The 17909-nt window shown below is 39.3% G+C and overlaps 1 long non-coding RNA gene across 2 annotated transcripts in view; it reads right to left on the bottom strand.

The window, feature by feature from the left end:
- Window positions 1–17909, bottom strand: part of LOC116270291 — a 48527-nt gene that overhangs the window by 24839 nt on the left and 5779 nt on the right. The window contains exon 2 of one of the 2 annotated variants that reach the window (XR_004178298.1): window positions 14436–14519. This is a non-coding gene — a long non-coding RNA (uncharacterized LOC116270291). Of the gene's footprint in view, window positions 1–14435; window positions 17781–17909 lie in introns of those variants that run through there. The other variant, XR_004178297.1, reaches the window with a different exon arrangement.

Below are 17909 nucleotides of genomic sequence, written 5' to 3'. Positions count from 1 at the left end.
GATCAGTGTTATGTGTTCTGACTGCTCCACCAACTAGCCATTCCCATCTCTGTCCCTCCCCTTGGCCCTCTCTATACCCTGAGACACAAGAATATTGAAATTAAGCCAATTAATAATGATGGCCTGTACATGTTCAAGTGAAAGAGAGAGTTAGCTATCTCTCATTTCAAATCAAAAGTTAGAAATGATTAAGCTTAGTGAGGAAGAGATGCTGAAAGCTGAGATAGGCTGGAATCTAGGCCTCTTGTGCCATTTATCCAAGTTATGAATGCAAAGGAATAGTTCATGAAGGAAACTAAGTGTTACTCCAGTGAACACATAGGAAAGTGAAACAGCCTTATTGCTAACACAGAGAAAATTTTAGTGGTCTGTATAGAAGAACTAATCAGCCACATTTCCTTAAGTCAAGCCTAATCCAGACCAAGGCCCTAACTCTCTTCAATTCTATGAAGGCTGTGAGAGGTGAGGAAGCTGCAGAAGAAAAGTTTGAAGCAAGCAGATGTTGGTTCATGAGGTTTAAAGAAAGAAGTCACCTCTATAACATAAAAAGTGCAAGGTGGAGAAGCAAGTGCTGATGGAGAAGCTGCAAGTTATCCTGATCTAGCTATAGTCACTGATGGAGGTGGGTACACTAAACAAAAGATTTTCAGTGTAGACAAAACAACCTTCTAGTGGAAGATGATGCCATCTAGGAGTTTCATAACCAGACGGGAGAAGTCAATGCCTGGCTTCAAAGTTTCAAAGGACAAGCTGACTCTCTTGTTAGGAGCTTGTGCAGCTAGTGAATTTCAGTCAAACGCAATGCTCGTTTACCATTCTGAACATCCTAGGGTGCTTAAGAATTATGCTCAATTTACTCTGCCTGTACAGACTAAATTGTTTTTAAAAATGGAACAACAAAGCCTGGATGCCAGAACATCTCTTTATAGCATGGTTTATTGAATATTTTAAGCTCACTGTTGAGACCTACTGCTTAGAAAGAAAGATTCCTTTCAAAAGAGTCCTGTTCACTGACAATGCACCTGGTCACCCAAGAGCTCTGATGGAGATGTACAAGGAGGTGAATGTTGTTTTCATGCCTGCTAACACAACACCATTCTGCAGCCCACGGATCAAGGAGTAATTTTAACTTTCAAGTCTTATTATTTAGAAAATATGTGTTGGAAGGCTATAGCTGCAATAGTGATTCCTTTGATGAATCTGAGCAAAGTCAATTAAAAAGTTTCTGGAAAGAATTTACCATCCTAGATGTCATTAAGAACATCTATGATTGATTCATGGGAGGATATCAAAATATGAACATTAGCAGGAGTTTGGGAGAAGTTGATTCCAACCCTTGTGGATGACTTTGAGGGGTTCAAGATGTCAGTGGAGGAAGTTATTGCAGATGTGGAAATAGCAAGAGATTTAGCAATGAAGGCTGAAGATATAGCTGAATTACTGCATTCTCATGGTAAAACTTAAGTGGCTGAAAAATTGCTTCTTATGGATGAGCAAAGAAAGTGATTTCATGGGATTGAATTGACTCATGGTGAAGATTCTGTGAACGTTGTTCAAATGGCAATAAAACTTTAGAATATTACATATACTTAGTTGATAAAGCAACAGCAGAGTTTGAGAGGAATGACTCCAGTTTTGAAAGAAGTTTGATGGGGAGTAAGTACTGTCAAATAGCATTGCATTTAACAGAGAAACGTTTTGTGAAAGGAAGAGTCAATTGATGTAGAAAACTTAATTGTTCTCTTATTTTAAGAAGTTGCCACTGCCACCCAAGCCTTCAGCCACCAACACCTAAGTTCACAGTTATGCACCATAAAACAAAACCCTCCACCAGAAAGAAGTTTATGACTGTCTGAAAGGTCAGATGGTCATTAGCATTTTTTAGCAATTAAGTATTTTTAAATTAAGGTACATGCACTTTTCATATATTATATATTTAAAATGCTTATATGCATATGTGCATAATATACCTTTATTACAATATTTACTTTATAGTGGTGGTCTGAAATCAAACCTGCAAGGTGTGCCTGTACCATCAAACTCAAGGCATGCCTGTACCTTCAATTCCCATCTTTAAGATAGCATTTTAAAGAATCAAGTTTGATGCTGTAACAGCAAGAACTATTTAAATGGTAAAAAAAAAAGTAAATAAATATAAAGTATTATTAGCATTCTTATCATTAACAACATCTCATCCAACTTCTTCATTTTATAAATGTAGAAACTGAGGCTCAAATATAGTAGAACATTCATTCAGAGCACCAGATGCTACACACTAAAGCTAAGCCAATAAACAAAGTCTGTCATTGCCCACTGGGTGCACTTTCCTTTACATAACACAGAAGATTCACAATATTCAAATTTTCTTGAAGATAAGTGCATGGCAAAAGGGTGATACACTCTTCCAAAAAAAAAAAAAAATCTAACCTTGCTCTTGTACCCTGCTGCCTCTATCATTTTAGCATTTCTATAAAATATTATACTTGCAAACTGGTATATAACAATTAGTTAATTGAGTCTTTGTAGCAGATGGTGAAAGTTTATGAATTGAATCAATTAATGAATAAATACAAATAAACTGTTGCTCTCATTAGTGTCCCTAAAAATATGTAAATGGCACACATTTATTTTCATAGTTCACAGATGGAGGTACGGAGGCCCACAGAGACTCTGTTTGCTCCTGGGTAGGTGAGTAGTAGACAGACACTCAATCTAAAAAGAAATTTCAAAAGGCTATCATTAATTTTTCTTTTTCTTTCTTATCCAGATCAAAACTGAGTAGAGGCTGTTTACAATCTTTTCTTCCTGTCTCCTTATCTATCTACCATTTCATAATCCAATTTGGCCTTGGCACAGAACGAGTTGCACAAGCTGTGAGCAACCTGGATAACACTCAGTTCTCTGTCCTTCTCTTTCTGAAAGGTCTCACAATTAGAGGGCTAGAGGCAAAAAGAGACTGGGACTTTGGAACAAGTGCCTGGGAGGATAAAATGAAATCTTCCATTGTGCAAAACACAGGTAATAGATGGTCCCATTTTTGGTAGAGATTTTGTGCAGAAGGAAGAGGAGGGAGATCGTTGAGTTGTTTGTGGCTTGGCGTTACTTTCTTTCTTTCTTTTTTTAAATTATACTTTGCTATCCCTCCCCCAACCCCGCACCCCACGACAGGCCCTGGTGTGTGATGTTCCCCGCCCTGTGTCCAAGTATTCTCATTGTTCAATTCCCACCTATGAGTGTGGCTTGGCATTTCTAACAATCCTAACATCTGGAGAGGTTTGTTTCTGTCCCAGAGCAGCCCTGGAAACACCCCCACAGCTATGCCTGTCCTTTAGGCCACCCTGATGGTGTCAGTGTAGAGTCAGAACCTCCAAAACATCTTGTGAGACAGGCTCATGCTACGCCGTATTTCACTGATGGTTAGCACTGCGTTAAAATGTCATTTCAGGCAATTAATATTTTATTTATAAACACTTATAAATATTTATTATAAATGACTATTTAAATAGCAGCTCATGAGAAAACAAATCTATTACATTTGTATTAAAACATCTTTGGATGCTTAATTATAGGACTATTTAGACAAATCATTAAAAATTTATGCTAACTTTCTTGAAAAGTCTGTGACAAACCCCATTCTTCCCCCATTTAGTTGACAGTGCAAATTTGATAGGATAACACAAAAAAAATGAAAGAAAAATCCATCCCAAGTTCCCCTCTCTAGTAGTTAGATAGATTCTGTCTTCATACCAGGGAAGCCAAAAGGCATTTTAAAGTATTTTCTTAAAAATTGTCAGAAAAGGGCCAGGTGAGGTGGCTCATGCCTGTAATCCCAGCATTTTGGGAGGCCGAGGAGGGTGGATCACAAGGTCAGGAGATCGAGACCATCCTGGCTAACACGGTGAAACCCTGTCTCTACTAAAAATAAAAAAAAGATTAGACGGGCGTGGTTTTGGGTGCCTGTAGTCCCAGTTACTCAGGAGGCTGAGGCAGGAGAATGGCGTGACCCCGGGAGGCGGAGCTTGCAGTGAGCCAAAATCATGTCACTGCCCTCCAGCCTGGGCGACAGAGTGAGGCTCTGTCTCAAAAAAAAAAAAAAAAATTGTCAGAAAAGAACAGGTGTGGGGGCCCCCACCTGTAGTCCCAGCTACTGCAGTCCCAGCTACTGCAGTCCCAGCTACTGAGGTGGGCAGATCCTTTGAGCCCAGGCGGTTGAGACCACGGTGACTATGATCCTACCACTGCACTCTAACCTGGGAAATAGAATGAGAATTTGTCTCTAAAAAGAAAAAAAAAAAAAATGTCAGAACAGATGGACTCATTTTGGATAAATGTTCCAGGCTTACCTGGAATCAAAATTTGTCATGTCTCTAAATGTATCTGATTAAGAATCTTCGGCTTCTACAGCTATTTTAATCAGTTCCCAAACATGTGATCCACATCCTACTTTTCAGCCAGGAAGAAAAATGGTTATTGCCTGCATTGATTTGCTGTAGGGCATATCACCTTACCCCACTCTAGTCTGAAAATAGAATTAAAACATTCTATTTTGAGAGTGGTAGTTCACCAATGTATAAGAATCTAAGTGTACATTTTCCTCTTTTATGAATCTTAAGTTTAGGGAGAAAAGAAACTATATGGGACTAAATCTCTTTACCTGGCTGTAACTGATTTCTTTCTGTTGAGAAGCATGGCAATTTCCATAAAGCACATATTTTCACCTCAATTACTACACTGTTTAATTGAACTTTATTTAACCTTCTTCTAGTATTTGTATTATAACTGGCACAAATACCCTGTAAGACTTGCATACATATGGAGCTTTTGCAATGACCAATTTGAAAGGAAAGTTGCAATCCCTTCATATGTTTCAAAGAATTGCTCTTTGAACATTCTGTTGTGGTTGCAACATGTCTCTCAGTTATACTTAGTTTAATTGCTGTTGGCTTTTAGTACAAGACAAGTTCACTCCACTACATTACGGAGTGGTTTGAAACAGCATCATAATCCATAAGGGTTAATCTTATAAATTTTAAGACCATCCAACCCCGTTAGCTGTTTTAATGATCTGAAATATGTTTTTGAAAACTGGCATTATTATTTGTAGTGGAAAATATCATATAATGTAAAAAAGATGGCCTGGATGTTTTGCGTAATCAAATCAAGATATAGAGATGGGCGAGCATTGTGGAATAGAAATGGGAAATCTGGAAAGATACGCTGGATAGTGATCTCTGATGGGCAGAGCTTTGAAATAAAATCCTAATAACCTGAGGAAATCATTTTAAAGACTTTCAGAAAAAAAAAAAAAAAAAGACATACAAGAACAGCCAGTTCTTTGCCTGGCGTCTTTCCCCCCTAAAGCCCCAGTAAACAATCTCAAGTGCAGTTAAGATGTTAACAACATTGTTTTGAAATATTTGCCATAAGGTAGTACACTATGGTGAATCATACCCTAGAAGTGAGCAATAAGATATTATTAAAAGACATAGCCTTTACATATCTAATTCCAGTTAACCACTTGTAACCTGGTTACAAATGCAAATTTGAACCACTGGTCCAGTTTTCCTTCTTTCTTATACAAACAAAATCACCATCCAGTATTGATATAATTCTCCAAGCAGTGAGACCTATTGACCTATTCCAGAAACATCTAAGCGTCATTCCGTGAAAATTGTGATGTTTAGTTTGTTTCTCTGGTTGGGGGTCTGCTTTTTATTTTGTTTTATCTCAGAAGCAGTGGCTACTTTTGGAATTTAGCTTTTGATTCTTCCTTTAATCCCACCCAGAATGCAGGGCTTGTAAACTGTACCAGTGTGTCACCTATCCTCTATTTATTACATCTTATGCTTTAAATATCACCTCTGACAAACAAAAGAAAAGCAAATGTCCCTAAATTTCCTGAAGGGCTGAAACATCAAGCCCGGATTATTATTGTTTATGTCTCAGCTTTAGCAGCTCCAGTGTCTCCATGGTCTGCTGTGTGCTGGGCTGGCAATGATGGATGGCCATTACGGCAGCTTATTGGAAATGGCTTGATTTATAACCTGTTCTCCTGCTTCAGTCTAATGGCTTCATTTCTTTCCTCCAGTGCGTGATGCCACAGCCAAGGTCATTGCGCCAATGGCCTTTTGTTGTTAGTCTGCTGATGACCAGTGTGCCCAGGAGTCAGCATGGGGAGGGGTGAAGGGGGATAGGACACAGGAGGGGGTGAGAAGCCTGGGGGTGGGGAATCGCCAACCTTTACATTTTAATTTTTTTTTTTTATCTCAGCCCCCGATTACTGCAGTAGAACAGTAGATTAAATGCTGTCTTCTATTTGCTTCCCGTGCTTGCCAGACAAGGAGCTGCTTTATGATCCTCAGTGGGGAAGTCTATTACTCACCTCTACTTTAAATGACCAACATCAAATATATACAGCTCCCATTAAAGCTGAGATCAATAAAAATGCCATTAAGATAGTAAAAGTTGCTGATATTAGTGAAGCCCCCAAACAAAATATTTGATTTTCTTTCAGGTTGTTAGTGAGATGGAATACGAACATATAAGTGAAAGGAGAACTGGCCATGCCTATGGTCAATAATTTATCTCAGAGATTCATTCAGCCTCTCACCCAATATTTCCCTCCTGTCTATTGATTCCCCATCATTATTTGTCATAAGCTGTCCTAACTCAAGGAGAAAATATGCCTTGCTGGTCCAAGGGGAGTCATACCTGGAGAAATAGAAAGGAATTTCATTAAAAGCGAGAAAGAACTGCTGTGGCTTTGAGAAACTCCAAGAGCAAGTTGCCAAGACTTTTGTTAGAGTCCTAAAGCAAAGTTGTAAGCAGCTCAGCAACATTGCACATGGATGTCAGGAAAGCTGGACTGAGGTTCTGATTGTGGTTCAAAGGAAATCAAAGACCTTTTCTGCGTGAAATTTGAACTTCCAAAAAGTGTGCATGTGGTGGGGCGGGGTGGGGGAACGGGGAGTGTTTTCTTTCATATTTTCTCTTCCCCTGTAATGTTTCAGTTGATGTTCCCAATGAGGCTCTTACGAGTACTAGAGGGAAGTCAAGGGCTGTACCTTAGTAAAGAGTACACGAGTTTATGCCAATATCATTAAGTCAAACTGGAACCTTAATGGTATAAACATAACTTTGGAAATGAATTAATTTTTAAAGTCATGGATATTTGCTTAAGGGCAGTTTTTTAAAAAATGGGCTATATTTTATTTTGATAGGAAACATATTTCTGATGTAGCATTCAATGGTAATATTTGAAATTGGTTTTGAACAATGGCTTGCAAGCTTGATAACTCTCCAAAGGTCAATGATAAAGAAATTGTCCAAGTTAAATCTACCTGGAGTTGGCTAATTCTTGACAACAGATGGTCTTATTAAAATTTTCTCAAATCTTAAGTCAGTTTTGTCTGGAACATGAATTCATAGCATTTTAAAACTGAAAGAGATCTTGAGGAATACCTAGTCCCATTTCTCTATTTAATAATAAGAACACTACTGCTACTGCTAATAATATTAATCTAATACTTACTCTGTGGCAGGCATTAGTTTAAGCTACTTACATCCTCATAACACCTGTATTAAGTGGGTGGAAGTCCCATTTTATAGAAGCATAAAAAGGCTAAATAACCTGCCCAAGATCATACAGCACATAGTGGTGGCATGAAGACTCACACCCAGCTCTGTTAGATTTCACAGCTAATCCTAAATGAACTATTTAAAATCAACCAGGTGAGCCTGACCAACTCACCTAATCTCAATAATGGGATGCCCTAAATTGGAGAGTACCAAGAAAGCTGTGGTGATGATTCTGAAAATACTTTTATTGGCTGGGCATGGTGGCTCATACCTGTAATCCCAGCACTTTGGGAGGCCAACACTGGATGGAGGGATAGCTTGAGCCCAGGAGTTTGCAGCCAGCCTGGGCAACATAGTGGGACCTTGCCTATATATGTATGTGTGTGGGGGTGTGTGCGTGTGTGTGTGTGTGTGTGTGTATAATTCCAGCTGTGGTAGTGTGTCCCTGTAGTCTCAGCTGCTGGGAAGTAGTCCTAGCTGCTGGGAAGACTGAAGTGGAAGGATCACTTGAGCCCAGGAGTTCAAGGCTGCACAGAATTGTGAAAATGCCACTGCACTCCAGCCTGTGTGACAGAGTGAGTGAGACTCTGTGTCCAAAAAACAACAATAAACAAACAAACAAACAAAAAACCTTTCATCAAGAGATTCAATAATGAGCCTTTTTACTTTGAATTACCCATAAAAATGAAAAACCCAGAATCACATATTAGTTCTAAAAATGTTTCCCTTTTACTTCCTTGTAAATAAATAAAAAAAAATCAGTAACTATAACTCGAAATGTCAGAGCCTACACTATACCTAGGTGCATTAACTGCTATTAATAGAGATGAAAATTATAATTTACTTAGATATTTGCTAACTTCTACATTTGATTTACATTTTAGTTAATAAATGAAAAATTATATATGATGTCTATTCCTTTCAATATTTAATTTGCAATCCATGGGGCTATATTGTTTTCTGTAACTTCAAATAGAAACTTTGAAAAAACCCCTCAAATCTCCCTTTAAATTCTTGATCAAAATTTATTTCTGTAGTAATAATAAATATGAGCTTGTTTGAATTTATATCATCAGGAAATGAGGCTATCTCAGGGGCAAGAGGCAGAAAGGCTTATGCAACATACACAGAACCAGTTTTACCATTCATTCTTAACAAGCTTAGGAGTTTTTAACTATCTACCTAACCAATTAGTTACAGAGTACTTACCTAAATTTATCAGGTAACAAGTATTAGTGATCTCTCAATTTAGTCATATTGTCCCTGTGACTGAATTGAGTAATTAATAAACTATTGTCAAAAAATCACTCTGGGCCAGAGGGGCTGATGACCAGGTACAGAAACCTACGTGCCCCAGGTTCATTCAATATGACGTTTAATGTATGACATAGGTACTGTGTCCATTATGATATTGTGTGGATAGGAAGACCATTTTGGAGATGAATGTCATTTAGTTTCAAAATGTTTACAGAAGAAAGGAAAGATAAAAAGAGATATAGCAAAGAAGAAAGGGGTGAGCAAAAAGCAAAGAAGGAAGTGGAGAAGGAAGGAAGGAAGGAAGGAAGGAAGGAAGGAAGGAAGGAAGGAAGGAAGGAAGAAAAGAAGGAAGGAAGGAAGGAAAGAAGGGAGGGAGGGAAGGAAGGAAGTAGAGGAGGGAGGGAGGGGAGAAGGGAGAGAAGGAATATAAGGAAATTATTCTGATATGACTATAATAAATTCAAGTTTTCAGCTTTGAGTTTCACATAGTGAGTCAGCTTTTCACAGATGAAAACTGTCTTCCATGAGAAGGAAGAAATGATATGCTTCTAAGTTAATGCTGCTCTTTCCCCTCCTGGAAACTCAAAATCCATCATTTGTTCCCGTAACAGAGGGATAAAAACTTTGTTGAAGCCACCAGTAATGGGAGAAAATTAGTACTTAAATCTTAGTGTGATCTGCTCCTTGCTTCACCTTCTCATGAAAGACAATTCTGCCAGGTGACCTGCTGAAGCTCAGAATTTCCAGTCTTTGGGATTTGTCAGCCATTTCTAGTGTTTGAGAAGCTCCCTCCTCAAATTCATTTCCTACACTTGAGAGCACTTTACAATTTATAAAACATTTTCATATTTATGACTTTAGTTTTTATTTTTATAGCTATCTTGTCCAAGGTAGGCAGGGAAAATGTAATTATTCTGATCTGATGGATGAGGACATGTTGCCCAGGAGTTGTTAGGGTCACATGGACAGCAGAGGACCAGGATCACTGTTTTTCTATATAAAGTCCTTTAAATTGTATCTTTCAGAGGATGCTGTTCCTGCATGGAACTTCCAGCTGGTCTTTATATTATTCCTGCAATGCCTCTCCCTCCTCTACTGTAAGAGCACCCCTTGTTTCTATTATTTTCCTCCATTTGCCTAAGCTATAATCAGCTCACACTTGGTCTGGGCAGTGGCTGTTGCTTCCACCATGATTGCTGGGTGACACATCACTAAAGGAGCTATTTCTCCAGCTCTTAGGAGGGCTCTTCACTGACAGGTCTCTGCTGGCAGCTGTCGGGGAACCACTTCTGCTAAACGGCAGAGCTAACTGGCCTGCTTCTATGACCTCATCGCTACAGCCACAGGCTTCACTTTCCTACAAAATCTTGAAGAGTCTTGGCTCCTAAAATCAAGGCTTTTCTCCACAGTTCTTGTTGTTTACCATCTGAGTCATTTTTAAATGAACAGTTCAGTAGTGTGAAGTATATTCACATTGTTGTGCAACAGATGTCCAGAACTTTGTCATCTTATAAAACTGAAACTCTGTACCCATTAAACAATAACTCCTTCTCACTCCAGCCCCTGGTAACCACCATTCTATTTTGTTTCCATGAATTTGACAACTTCAGTTATCTTGTATAAGTGGAATCATACAAGATTTGTCCTTTTGTGACTGGCTTATTTTACTTAGCATAATGGCCTCAAGGTTCATCCATGTTGTAGCTTGTGACAGGATTTTCTTATTAAAGCTGAATAATGTTCCATTTTGTGTATGTGTGTGTATATGTGTGTGTGTGTGTATATTATATATATGTATAACATTTTGTTTATTATTTATCTGCTATTGTTACAGAATTTGGGTTGCTTTTCCTCTTGGCCACTGTGAATAAGGCTGCTATAAACATGGGTGTACAGATATCTTTTCCAGGCTCTGTTTTCAACTCTTTCTTATGCATACACAGAAGGGTAATTGTTGGAGCATACGGTAGTTCTATTTTTAATTTTTTGAGAAACTGTTATGCTGTTTTCCATAGGATCACTTTACAATCCCACTAATAGTGCACAAGCGTTCCAATTTCTCCACATCTTTGCCAACACTTTTGCTTTCCTTTCTTTTTTTTTTTTTCTTTTTTTTTTACCGGAGCCATTCTGAAGGTGTGAAGTGTTACCTCACTGTGGTTTTAATTTGAATTTCTCTAATTATTAGTGATGTTGAGCATCTTTTCATATGCTGTTGGCAATTTGTATTATCATTGTTGAAGAAATGTTTATTCAATTCCTTTGTTCAGTTTTAATTAGGTTGTTTGTTGTTGTTGTTGTAGAATTATAGAAGTTCTTTATGTATGCTGGATATTAACCCCTTTCAGATATATGATTTGCATATATTTTCTCCCATTCCATAATTTGCCTTTTTACTCTGTTAATTGTGTCTTTTGGTGCACAGCAGTTTTAAAGTTTTATATAGTCTCACTTGCCTATTTTTGTTTTGTTGCCTGTGCTATTGGTGTCATATCCAATAAATTATTGTTATATCCAATATTGTAAAGCTCTTCTTCTATGTTTTCTTCTAGGAATTTTATAGTTTTTTAATTTTAATGTTTAGGTCTTTAATCCATTTAGAGTTAATATTGTGCTTATAGTGTAAGGTAAAGGTCTAATTTCACTTGTTTGCATATGGATGTCCAGTTTTCCCAGGACCATTTGTTGCAGATTGTCCTCTCACCCATTCTTTCTCACCTTTAACGCTGCTGTGAATGGCCTTTATTCTCTACCTCACACCATGTGGCTCTCTCCTTCCTAGGAAAAAACCTTTCTCAATCCCACTTAAACTCATTTACTGGATTGCGTTGGTCTGGATTATCACATGTCTCTATAATTAGGTTGGCTGTGCCAATAAATATCTTGAATTTGTTTTGTATAAGGAAGAAATAGGCAGATGACATTGTTAGTGGATCGGTGAGAAATTTGCAATAAAACTCAAATGTGCAAGACATGCCACATTTGTTTTTCATTTCCTCAAATTACAAATATTGGATTTGCCCTCCTTCTTTCATAATTTCTGGCAAATTCAAACTCCAGATTATTTGAGGTGGGGACTCTGCTTCTCTAAAATTCTGGAGACTGACATGGTTCTCAGATAAAGTGAAAAGGACTGTCTTGTCTCCAGTCCAAATGGTAGCCACAATATCTTTCCTATTCAAGTGCATGAGAGGCCTTGAAGGCAAGAGCCTCTGTTGATTTTATGCTAAACTTGATCATGGAGCTATTTATTGGTTTTGAAAATAAAAAATACAAGTTAATATTTCTGGAGGACTCACTATGTGCCAGGCAATGTCCTAAATATCTTCCATGAATTCCCTCATTTAATTCACCCATGTACTCTATGAGATTTTTAAAAATTATTGCTACCATACGCATAACTAAACCAAGGCATAAAGAATTAAGTGGTGTCCAGTGGTCCCACAATGGTGAGTTGGGATTGGAACCAAGGCAGACTGGCTTCAGAGTCTATACTGTTCATCATAGAACTTGATGTTCTTCATTCCAACACTTCATTTCCTCCCAAGAAAAGTCTAGAGACCACCTGTAGGTGGCTCTACTGAGGAATGGGGCAGAAGTCTCACTTCTCAAAAAACGTATCTGCTTCACAACCAGAGTGGAGATAGGGGTAGAATCTTCTCCATCTTTCTCTCCTGATCTTCAGTTCTCCCTTTCCCTTGCTTTTGTCATCTTTGGTTTTCTACACGCCACGAGGAGTTCAGGCACGTAGAAAACCAAAGGCAACAAAAAAATTTTCTTACAGCAACTTCTCTCTGATGGCAATAAAAATTCCCCCCAATCAGCAGAGCAGAAAGGCCTACTTACCTACTTGGGAAAGGAGCAAGGGAGAATATACAGGGCTGAGTCTCAAACTAACAGCTCCATGTATTTTCCACTCAACTCATTATAAATCCTTCCCACCAAGGACTTTTGCTGATGTTCTGGCAGTATTGGGACTGGTCCCTTATGTTTGTTTATTCCTAAAAGACAACATATAATTCTTCTCAGCCAGAGACTTCTCCTTGAAGCATTCCATGGAATGAACAGTATTGGAGTTTTCCCACGGTTTTCAAATCACTAATGGAAGGAGCAGTCCTGGCTGGGTCACGTCCGAGTGGAGCGCCGACTCCAACAGTGAGAGGCTGGATGCTGCCATGTGTCATCAGAACAATGGTTGTCAGTGTGCACTGCTTTACCTGTTGACCACATGATTTCTGTTGGCTTTTGTGAAATATAGGCAGTGTAGACTGAAAGAAAGTAGCAGGGAGGCCCCATACAACATCATGGAGTCAAGAAATGTACGTCTGGGGGGTTGAGAAATAGGGGCTGTCAGGGCCAAAACAAGCTTGGTCTCTGTTTTCCCTGTTTTCTCTCCCTACATCCCTCTCCATTAATCATCCACACATTCATCAAACTGGTTAAAAATACCTCCCGAAAATTTAAACCAAATTCTTAACCCTAATGAGTTAACATAACATTTATTAAGGTGGCATAAAAACCTTTCAAATAAAAGGCCAGAATTTGGCTGACTGGAGAGATTTAAACAAAATTGTTCAGCCTTCCAATTGAGATTGTCACCTTATAGGTGGGATAAGTAGAATTTTAACAGTAAATGCAGGATAAAGATCTGTGGTGTGTGTGGCTTTTGTAACTCTCTACTTGCCACCAGCTTATCAATGACAATGACATATCTTGCCATTTTATGGTAAATACAAACTTGATGAGGTAATGCACACATTTAATTCATGATGCTATAATGAATAAAGCATTGGCAATGGTAGGGTAGAAGGAAAATGGGTTTGAAATAACAAGTACAAACCATTTACTAAGCTAGGATTTGAGAAGTCGATATAGCAAATTTTCAGAGCATAAATGCATTACCACTGATGCAATTACCCAGAAAAATTAAGCCAAACAAAAGCTTCTGTTTTGAGAGGCATAGAATCTTAAAGAGCCAGCAATCCATTCAATAAGGTGCAAGGAGTCCTGAACAAAGAACAAGTGACTGTTGTCATTTTGGATTCGCTACCTTGGATATACTTTTTCCTTTACATAGAACTCAACACAATTTGAGAAGTAAGTGTGGTCTTTGACAGCACCTTATAAAGCCAAATGTCTTAGCCTTTTACATACTGGTTTTGATTAGGAAGTTACAGTTACTAGTTTTATGTTCTTTCTGGTTGGCAAATGAAAGGAAATCCCTGTAGAAGAATAATGCATTCAAGATCTCTAGACACTTGGCAAACACCAACTCCATAATCTTTACAGCACCTGTAGCATAAAAAGCATTTGAGGCCTTAGGAAGTGAGTCATCAAACATTAAATGGGGATGATAAACCTAGTTCAGCGACCTCGTTCAGCACAGAATGAGAGCAAAGTCATCCTCCTCTCACACAGGTTGTTAAAAATGTTCTCTGGGTGAAAGAAAGTTAGACACCCCACCTCCACCCCAAGACAGAAACAACATTAAAGAGGGTCTCACAGTTCCTAACCTTTTGGAAGGAGGTACAGACATGTGTGACCTGACGTAAAGCCTTCCAGTGATCTTGGCAACTGGAAATGCAAAATCTTCTACTTACCCATCAGCAATCAAAGACCACGAGGATGCTGGTTGTATCTTAAGTGACTTGGTAGAACATTGGATATTAGAAGACATTATAATTCTGTAACATAAAGAATGGTGGTTGAGAACTTACTCTCTATAGACAGGATTTAAATCCTGATTCTTGTCCTTGATAACTGCCTGAACTCAGGCAAATATTTAATCGCTTTATGCCTCAGTTTCCTCATCTGTGAAAAAGGGCCTTCCTCTTAAGGCAGTGGTTCTCAATGGAGGCAAATTTTTCCTCCAAAGGATTTTGACAATATCTAGACACACTTTGGGTTTTCGCAACTGGAGGTGGGGATGAGGAGGATACTGGCATCCAGTGGATAGAGGCCAGAGATGCTTCTAGATATCCTACAGTGCACAGGTCAGCCTCCACAACAGATAATCATCAGTCCCCAAATGTGTGCCAAGGCTGAAAAGCCCTGCCTTAGGGTTGTTTTAATAATTTAACACATAATCCACGTACAAGCTGTTTAAAAAGTACCAGTAACATAATAAGTCTTCTATTCATATTACAGATTTACTTTCATAAGACACTACATAGTCTATGTATATATGTGTGTGTGTGTAAAAATATATATAATTTACACACACACACATGATTGGCTGTATTTGAAGGTTTCACATATGCAAATACTATGCATTTTATGTAAGGAACTTGAGCATCCACAGATATTGGTAACTCTGTCCGTGTGTGTGTGTGTGTATGCATATATGTTTCCTGGAATCAATTCCCTGTGGATACCGAGGGATGACTAATTTGTTAGCAACATAAATAATTTGCACTCTAGATTCACTACTTGTTGTGCATACACTAATCTCAGGATGCCGCTCTGAGGAACAAAATGGTACTCAAGCTGCAGTAGTCCTAACGTGAGCAACGCTGGGGAAAGCCTGCAGAATCCAAGGCTGCATTTCCTACTAGAGATGATTTTCAGAATAAGTGGTGAAAGAAGCAGCAGGAGTATTCATGCTGCGACCCATTCATTCTGTCCTCTGGGTGCTTCCCAGCGAAGATAGAGTGCTGGTCTCTTAGGCTGCAGCTTAACTGGCCTATTTCATGGCTGGACAAACATAGTCTCCTCAGCCTCTTTTATATCCTTGACTAAACTGTAAGTATTCAACAGTGTGACATAAAGCAAAGGTGGAGTGCTGCTTCCAGTGCAGTGTTTAGAAAGAGGACTGCCTTCCAGCCCAGGTGGCTCAGCCCCTAGGGAGGGCAACAGTGGAGCCAGGAGCCTCCCCTGGCCCATAGAGCCCTGCTGTTGAGAGGAGCATTTCTCTGGTTCTATTTTCCACCAGACTTCATCCCCAGGCCTTGGTGAGACCTAATTCTGGGCAGCAGTATTGTCAGGCTCAATAAATGTTGCTAGTGAAGGGGGCATTTCTGCGGAGCCACAGTTCCCCCAATAGCCTTTCCAGTCCTTGACGGAGCCTAAAGTCCTGCAAATCTCCTCAAGTGCAGAGAGTGCTGCTGTTGAGGGAGGCATTTGTGTGAAGCCTCCAAGATTCCCTTCCCAGCCATAGTGGGGGCCTCAAGGCAAACACTCAGTCTCTGAAGGTTCTCAGAGACTGCAGATCTCTGAAGAGATGACTGCTATTGTGGGGTGCCTTATCCTTGGTGAAAAATAAATTCCAACAAATCTCCTCAGGTCCAAAGAGTGTTGCTGTCTGTCATGGGGTACATTTCAGTAAAGATGCTGCCTCCCAAGGCTCCTTTCCAGTCTTTTATGAGGTTCAGAGGATGGCAAATCTCAAGTTTGGGTGCATTTGTGCACCTCCAAACTGACTTTAATTCATCTTTCCAAATCTTGTTGGAGGCCTCATGTCCAGCACCAAGTCTTCTCACATTTTGAAGAAGAGATTCCTTAGAAGCTGCTTCCTCTGAGATATTCTTTTCAGTCATTTGGGGAGGCCTGAAGACAAGCAAGAAGTCTCCTCAGGTTTAGAGAGTGCTTGTGAAAAGTACAGTGGGGTCAAGGAGCAGCTGACTCCCAGACATTTTGTTCAGGTCTTGAGGAAGCCTGGACATCAGCCAAAATCACCTTAGTATCAGAAAGCTCTTCTGAAGATGAAAGAGTTCTGAAGAGTGGCTGCCTCCCTGACCCTCTTACCAGACCTCAGAAAACCCTGAAGATTGGCAACAGGTCTCGTCAAGTCCTGTAAGTACTATGCTGAGGGAAGCAGGTTTGAAAACAATCCTGGCAGCTGGTCCCCTCCAAGAGGCCCAGCTTCTCTAAATAAAGCCAAGAAACCCAGCCAGGTGAAGGCTCCCAAGACTTCATTAACGGTATGTTAATACTTGCTACAAAACCTGTGAAGTTTACCATTTCTTCTGCCTGGAAAAAAAAAATCCATTTCTAAGTTCTCTAAGGAGGAGCTCCACAGAAGAAGTTGCCCAATACTCATTAAGCCAGAATTGCTTGACCAAAGAGAATGCCATGGAAGATGTTAGTCCGAGTTAACCCAACCAAAGAACCCCGAAGTTCTTCAAAGTGATGATCAAAATAACAACAGCTATTTGAGCTCACGCACCAATGGGCCTCATGTTGAAAGCCTTTTCAGAGTCTTACTGAAAAGAATCCCTTCCTTGCAGAAGTACAAAAGGGAGAAATGAAATGATTTTATTAAGCTGTCTTCAAGCCTCTTGTACCCAATGTTATCATCCTTAGCTAGAGAAGGATGAGTCAAAAGAAAGATTGTCCATGGGGGCTCCTACATGCCCCAGATAAGTTCACCACAATATCTTATTTGGCAGAGAAGCAACTAGTCTGTGCCAAATCTGAAGGTATGCTCAAGAAACAACCCATGTAGACGATCCCAGAAAAGCCTCCTAAACTCCGGGCAAATAATGCCATCTCGGTCAGTGGTTGGGCATGGTAGGTAAGGCAGCCCTTGGGTTTCAATACTCTTGTGTCAGGCCAAGCTCCTTCTAACAAGTGCCTTACATACCCTACTCATGACTCTCTCCCTGCCTTGGATGGGTAACAGCTGATGGGGAGTGATTTTCTCACTTTTTTCATCCTATCCAATTTGTACCAAGTATATCTCAAGTTCTTCTTCCTCCAGGGGTACTTACCAGATATTTAAGTCAGCATTTCTTAATATTTTAGCATGCATCAGAATCATCCGGAAGACTTGCTAAAATATATATTGCTGGACCTCACTCCTAGAGTTTATGATTTATCAGGTCTGGGATAACGCCAAGAATTTAAACACTTCTCAAAACCAAAAAACATTTTTTTCAAAAGAATAAAAGGCCAAGCCCGGTGGCTCATGCTTGTAATCCTAGCAATTTTGGAGACCAACACAGGAGGATAACTTGAGCCCAGGAGTTCAAGAACAGCCTGGACAACAACATACTGAGACCCTGTATCAAAAAAAAAAAAAAAAAAAAAAAAGAAGGAAAAAATACTTTGAATATTTCTTATAAGTACCAAGTGGA

This window comes from Papio anubis, chromosome 14, assembly GCF_008728515.1.
Source record: "Papio anubis isolate 15944 chromosome 14, Panubis1.0, whole genome shotgun sequence".
In the NCBI taxonomy this organism is placed as follows: Eukaryota; Metazoa; Chordata; class Mammalia; order Primates; family Cercopithecidae; genus Papio; species Papio anubis.
The sequence above is the reverse complement of the archived record's forward strand: the minus strand, read 5'-3'. Positions and strand labels throughout refer to the sequence as shown.